The sequence below is a fragment of the Triticum dicoccoides genome, chromosome 7B (assembly GCF_002162155.2).
Source record: "Triticum dicoccoides isolate Atlit2015 ecotype Zavitan chromosome 7B, WEW_v2.0, whole genome shotgun sequence".
NCBI classification, from domain to species: Eukaryota; Viridiplantae; Streptophyta; class Magnoliopsida; order Poales; family Poaceae; genus Triticum; species Triticum dicoccoides.
This window is the reverse complement of record NC_041393.1, coordinates 56520239-56527535: the sequence shown is the minus strand read 5'-3', so window position 1 is coordinate 56527535 and position 7297 is coordinate 56520239. Positions and strand designations below refer to the sequence as shown.

Here is a 7297-nt window from a genome sequence, read left to right as displayed (position 1 = left end):
CCTTGGTGACCCCGTATGTCAACGAACACAAGAATATTCTACGCTCCAAACACCCAGAGCAGTGTGACGACTGGATTACATGTGAACACATCAGGACTTTCGGCAGTTGGTTGCAAACACATCTCATGGGTGACACCACTATTTCCGATGAGCTGTACTCATTGGCCAGGGGACCATCTTCGACTGTATTAACTTACAAAGGGTACAAGATAAATGAGAATACATTTTACACGATAGCCCAAGATCAAAAGAGCACCAACCAAAACAGTGATGTCCCCTTTGATGCAGCAACCAACGTTGCATGGGAAACAAAAAATTTCCTAGGCTCACCAAGATCAATCTAGAAGATGAACATCTACGAGAGGAGAGATTAGATCTACATACCCTTTTAGATAGCTAAGCGGAAGCGTATATAATGCGGTTGATGTAGTCGTACTCTTCATGATCCAATCCGAGCTTGCACCGAATGGACGACACCTCCGCGTTCAGCACACATACGGCTTGATGACGTCTCCTACTTCTTGATCTAGCAAGAGAGGGAGGAGAAGTAGATGGAATCTCAACCAGCATGACGGCGTGGTGGAGATGATGGTGGAGCAATCCCAGCACTGGGCATACGCGGAGCTCCAGGCCCAGTGTCAGGCCCGGCGCCGCGGACGCGAAGAGGGCGGCGTCGTCGTCCTCGACAGCGACCAGGAGGACGAGGCCGGTCCGTCCAACCCCACGCGCGTCGGCGACGACCCTGGCCAGGGGTCCAGCAGGGATGGCGGCGGGGCGCGCGACGACGACGACGGCGGCGGAGGCTACACCCGTTTCTACAAGCTCCTCGGCATGTAGAAGGCGGGCGGCGGCCGCGGCGTAGCGGTAGTTCTAGGCGTAATTTGCATGTTTATCTGGTTTTGTACAAATTTCTATGAAATATCGCCGAGTTTGTGTCAGGTCGCCGAGTTTGTATAAATTTCTATTAAAGATCGCCGAGTTTGCGCGATTTTGGCGCCGACCTGGGGGCGACTGGGACCACAATCGCCCCCTCGTGCCAAGAAACGCCGGTTCGGCTTCAGACGGCTCTTTTTCGGCGTCCTGGGGGACTGAACGGCTGGAGATGCTATAAGAAAGAAGGTTCTAGGCACAAATTCGAGGTACCCGAGAAATAGCAAAACCGTAACAATTACACTGACTAATGAATTACATCAACATCTTCTGAAAATAAAACAAACATAATCTACAGCGTACTTGTTTGTGCCTAGAACTAGAAGATCCCGGAGAATCACATTTTTTGGGCGAGTCAACAGACTGGGATTCTCCGACTGGATCGGCTGTGCCTCATGATGAATCTAGACTTTTCAAATGTACATACGACAACCCGAACACACTCAAGGATACCTAGAAAGAGACAGTACTCGTCCCCTACCTGAGTCCGCTGCGTTCATATGTGGGAGTTGCTGTACTAATGATGACACAGTACTGTACCTTTGCACCCTGAAAAGGATACGCACGCGGGGCGAAGAAGAAGACGAGACCCGGCACCTGCCTTACTCCCCGCGACGCGCGCAAGGTTAACTCGAGCCCTCATCTTATATAGAAGTAACGCAACCGATGGTTGCCGTTCCCACTCCTATCCGAATCCGATGGTTGCTGTTCGCCATTTCCACAGCACGGTAATCAAGATCAGAAGCACACTTGTTGAGAAAAAGAACTCGTAGTGAGTGGCGTCCCTGCAGCCGCCGGCTATGGAGGTGGTGGAGAACGGTCGGGAGGCGACAATGGGCGTGGAAACCGGGACCGGTCAGCCATGGGGCCGGAACTGGGACTGGGAGTACCGCCTGCGGAAATACCTTCTGCTGCTGGCCACGCTGGTGGTCACCGTGACGTACGCCGCAGGCTTCAACCCGCCAGGGGGCGTCTGGCAGGACACCCGTGACGGCCGACTTGCCGGCGACCCTATCATCCGCGCTACCCACTACCACTGGCTCCTCGCCTTCTACTACTGCAACGCCACCGCGTTCGCTGCGTCGCTCGTGGTCATCGTTCTCATTCTCGTCCTCGCCATCCAGCACGACAAGGAGAAGGAGAAGGACAAGGAGAAGGAGAATGAGAAGAAGAGGGGGAAGAAGGTGTTCGGGCTGCTGGTGCTGCGGTTTGTCATGGGGCTGGACCTGCTCAGCCTCATGAGCGCCTACGGCGCCGGCACCTACCGGGACGTGCTCAGTGCTCACTGCCGTCTTGTACTGCACGGTGTCGGTGGGCACTGTCTTGGTCTACGTCGTGGTTCTCAATTGCCGCGTTCCTGGCAAGAAGTCCGAGTCCGTCTCCGGCAGGGCCAAAGGCAAAGAACGGCACTGCAAAATCCTGATGCTTCTCGCGACCTTCGCGGCGAGCGTCACGTACGTCGCCGGGCTTAGCACGCCGGGCGGCTTCTGGGACAGCACGGGGGGCAGCCACCACCCGGGCGACCCGATTCTCAGGGACCGCCACGACCTGCGCCTGACGGTGTTCTTATTCTGCAACACCACGGCGTTCGTGGCGTCCCTGTTCATCAGCACGCAGCTCACCGCAGACAGGAAGCTCCACGAGGAACCGGAGTCAGGCCTGCCAGGCAAGTATGCGCTCTACGCCTGCATCATCATCGCGCTGATCGGCCTGGTCGGCGCGTACATCGCCGGAAGCTGCAGGGACACCCTCACCACCGTCTCCGTGATCATCACCCTGGTTGTCGCTTGCATCCTACTTGCTGTGCTTTTGAAATGTCGTTCCTCAAAATGGTGAGCACATATCCTCTCTCTCTCTCTGGATCATAAGTTATTTTTAAAAATCTCCTTATAAAACATATCCTCAGTTTAAGGCCGGGCAAGCGCCTCTTATATCAAAAAAAAAAAAAATCCAGCTTGCAGTTGAACTCTGTTTCTCCTCTGCAACCATCATATTTCATGTGGGCGTTATTTCCAGTTTATAAAATAACTTAACTGGACACTGTTTCTTTCTTTCTTTATTTCTCTGCGGTGAACGCAGTGTCACCGGGACAGAGGGTTCAACCACTCAGGTTGGAGTGGCAGGGATGGTCGCCGGCGCAGGAGAAGAGGCGGGGGCTAGAGGGATGTCCGGGGATACGAGCGGGCCAACGAAGGAGGTGGCTCTAACGGTCCGGCCAAATTTGACTGCAAGTCAAAAAAGTTCCATGCGACTCCATTGTGGTAAGTCCCATGAAATAGGGGGAAATCAGCAGACTGATAATGTCAGGTATTCCCTCCGTAGAGTATTATAAGATGTTAAGAGCATTTAGATTACTATTCTAATGATATAAACACGATTACTACTTTAGTGATATATACACTCTTATAATTCTTTACGGAGGGATTATATCTTATTTTCTAAATCAAATGTAATATAGACATATTTCATTGTGTTGTTTACTCATTTCAGTCGTTATGTAGTCTATATTGAAATATATAAAACCAAAAGTGCTATTCTGAGCTCGAGCTCACATGGTCTCGGATGAACAATAACACTGTAAAAATAGTTAAAGAAAACATTGATGATTTTTCTACCTGCATGCAAATTTTAAATCGTGTTTATAGAGGTGCCTCCAAAAATAACAAAATTGATGCTCCAAAAAGAGTGTTTTGGGAAGCATTTTGGAGCATCGATTTTTTTCCTGACGGAGCGTCAATTTTATTATTTCTTCCGGCACCTCCATAAACATGATTCATCACGTAAATTTGCACGCGTGTAGAAAAATAATCAATATTTCATGACAAAAGAATTCGTATTTTTTGAATTTTTTACATTATTTTAGTTTTTTTACTGTTCATCCAATCGAGCTCACAAGCTCCATGTTTTGCTATTGTGAGCTCGAGCAGTGATATCTAAAAAAATAAAAAAAAACTATGAAATTTGTTGAGGGAATGGAAGGAGAACTAAGGAGCAGCAGGACACAGAGTTTCTGCACCCGAGCTCAAATGAGGTCAAGTGAACAGTAAACTTGAAATAAAATAAAATAAATCAAAAAATAGAAACATTGACAAAATTTTTAAGTGCTTGCAAAAATTCGTGATAAAATCACATTCCTAGAAGGCGTGGCAAAAGAAAAACAAAATCGATACTCTGAAAATGCTACTTTCGAAAGCATTTTGGAGCACTGATTTTTTTTTGTTTTTTTGCCACGCTTTACAGGAATATGATTCCATGACGAATTTTTGCAAGTACTTAGAACTTTTGTCAATGTTTCTTCCAAAAAAATGGTATTTTTTTTGAAAAAAAACTCGATTTTACTGTTCATTTGAGCTCGGGAGCATAAACGCACTTTCGGGAGCAGCACCTTTTCTTTTCTTTCTCTACAATCATAGATTCATATGTGGCATCAACCAACTCTAGGCTAATAATGTCAGGATCGAAACTCTGTTTCTTTCTCTGCAGGGAATGCGATTCTAGGGAGGCTGTGGACAAGGCTCGTTCTCTTGTTCTACTGCTCGCCTCTCTTGCCGCCACCATCACCTACGCAGCCGGATTGGACCCGCCGGGTGGCCTGTGGCAGGATAACGGCGACGGGCACATGGCCGGCGACCCGATCCTTCTCACGACGAACACTAGGCGGTACAAGGCCTTCTACTACTGCAACTCGGCTGCCTTGGTGACCTCCTTGGTGGCCATCATCCTGGTCCAAAATAAGCTTCTGCTCAAGCACCACGTGCTGGAGGTAGCCATGATACTCGTCCTGTTTGGCCTCATGGGCGCGTATGCCGCCGGGAGCTGCCGGGACGTGGACACCTCCATTTACGCCATGGCCTTGGCAGGCGTTGTCCTTATCTATGTGGTGATCCATGTCGTCATTTTCACGCTGGACCATAAGGACAAGCAAGGTGACGAAGAGCTGCTGGAGAAGAGGCGCAAGCGGTTGCTCCTCTTCGCGATCTTGGCTGCGACCATCACCTACCAAGCCGGCCTCACCCCTCCGGGCGGCTTCCTGCTCAAGGACGATGAGTTCGGGCACCGCGTCGGTGATCCGATCCTCTTGCACAACTTCCCGCGCCGCTACAAGGCCTTCTTCTACTGCAACACGGTGAGCTTCATGTTGTCCATCGCCCTCATCATCCTCCTGGTGAACCCCAATCTATACAGGCCAGCCGTTCGAAGCAATGCGTTATCTGTTTGTGCGGCGGTGGGCTTGTTTGGTTTGCTGGCGGGCTACGCCGCGGGAAGCACTCAGCACATCACGACCTCCATCTACATCTTCGTGTTGGTGGCCGTGGTCCTCGGCGTTGCCGTCATTTTGCTGGCGGTTTTTTGGGGAACTGAACTGGAGAGAAATGGCAATTCGGCAGCCGAAGTTGAGAGAAATGGCATATCCATCGCACAGGAGGAAGAGCAAGCAAGTTCGGCAGCACCATCGGAGCCACAGAGAAATGGCGTCCATCGACGTCGAAAATGAAGAAAAGACGATGCACGCGAAGCGCAAGTACCTGATGCTGCTAGGCATCTTGGTGGCGAGCGTGACCTACCAGGCCGGCCTGAAGCCGCCCGGCGGAGCGTGGCAGAGCAGCGGCAACAGGTACGAGGCGGGCAACCCGGTGATGAACGACAACAGGACGCCCCGGTACCTAACCTTCTTCTACAGCAACTCCATTTCCTTCGTGGCTTCCATCCTTGTCATCATCATGGTGCTAAGGCACTGGTGGGTTATAAACAAGAAGCATGAAAACAAGGAGGCTGAAAAGATAAACAAGGAGAATGAAAAGTGGTCGCTGAGGGTGATGAAAATCACTACCATGGTGAATTTTCTCGCTCTCCTGGTGGCCTATGCAGTCGGCTTGTATGTCGGCGTGTTCAGTGTTGGTTTGCAGGGCTACCTTGCCATCATTATGTTCTGCTTGTCTTGTCATTGTCATCGCTAGCCGAGCAGCCAAGGAAATCATCAAGCGTGACACATTAGCAGTGCGCTCTGTACGTACCTCTACTAATGTGAGTGAGGGCTGTCCACAAACTACTATAGTATCTATGTAATTCAAAATAAATTCAATGGGATTGTTCATCTGAGTTGTGATATATAGTATCTATGTATCTATTTCTTCCGGCAATTTAGTAAAGAATCACAACAATTGGGGTCGACTTTGATGAAAAATCAGTGGTTTCCATTTTTTCACAGAAAACCGTAGGTCCACCATAACCATTTTCTAGGGAACACGGACCACATTCTAACCGCGTGCTGACGCTTGATCTGACTAGTGGGACCCGCCTCTAGGCGCAGATATGGCACCAAATATCAACACAGTAAGTAAGAAATCTACATTGGTCGCAACAAATCACCGAGAAAGTCATGAGAACATATGCAACACAGAAGTCAATGTTCCAACAATGCAAAAAAAAATTCAAAAAAAAAAAACAATGCAAAAAGAAAATTGTTGCGTTACGGCAGAACCCAAAATCATTGCAACACATTGCCCCTATGTACGCAGCAGACTGCACATGAGCTTGCAACTTCTCAAAGCAACTTGTGCACAATTGAAAATCCCCAAACCACTACTCTTTCAGCATAAAAAATGGAGGCATCGAGTTTGCCAGTCACGAATCCCACTCGTGAGAGCCGCATCGACTCGGATCAACTAACCTTGAACCCATTATCATCAGTACACCATCTTCTCAAGCTCGAGACCGCGGAGAATCTCCGTTGCGGAACGGGTAGTATTAGTAGTATGTGACACCCGAATAATTGAGCTACAGTAATATCCACTAATGGTGCCACATCACTACTCTTACTGTTGCTGATCGTTGGTTGATCCAAATCATAATTCAAATTCAAGTTTAAAATAAAAGTCCAAAATTCAAATTTCTCAAACATGCAAAATAAAATGTTCAAAGTGTGGAAAATAATACCTAGATATTTATCATGTTGGAATCAACCTCTTTTCGATTCCCAAAGTGCCCCTGAAAATTTATGTAGTGGTCCAGCAGCACTTAAAATTGGCCTTTTCAATTTCTAAAATAGTTGGACACTCCCAAATGCTTTGGAACTTTTTGTAGCAACCCAGAATGTTGCGCTCGAATTTTGTATTAAACAAAAATCATTTAGTAGCTCAAATAAAGTGCAAAGTTGGAAGCAAATAATTAAAATAATAAAAGTAAAAAAAGACAACAAAAACGAAAAGGCCTCACCCTTCCCTCGGCCTTGGCCCAACTGGCCACTAGGCCGGCCCAACACGCCCTTGTTCCCCCTTCCTCTGTTCACAGAGGAGGCGTGGACAACATCGATGGCAGCCACGGCACCGGCCATCGCCGTGGCGACCATCCGGCGACTACCCCGGCG

The 7297-nt window shown here is 48.7% G+C and overlaps 1 pseudogene; it reads left to right on the top strand.

The window, feature by feature from the left end:
• The first annotated feature begins 689 nt into the window (after positions 1–689).
• LOC119336114 lies at positions 690–6102 on the top strand (annotated as a pseudogene).
• The last annotated feature ends 1195 nt before the right edge of the window (positions 6103–7297 follow it).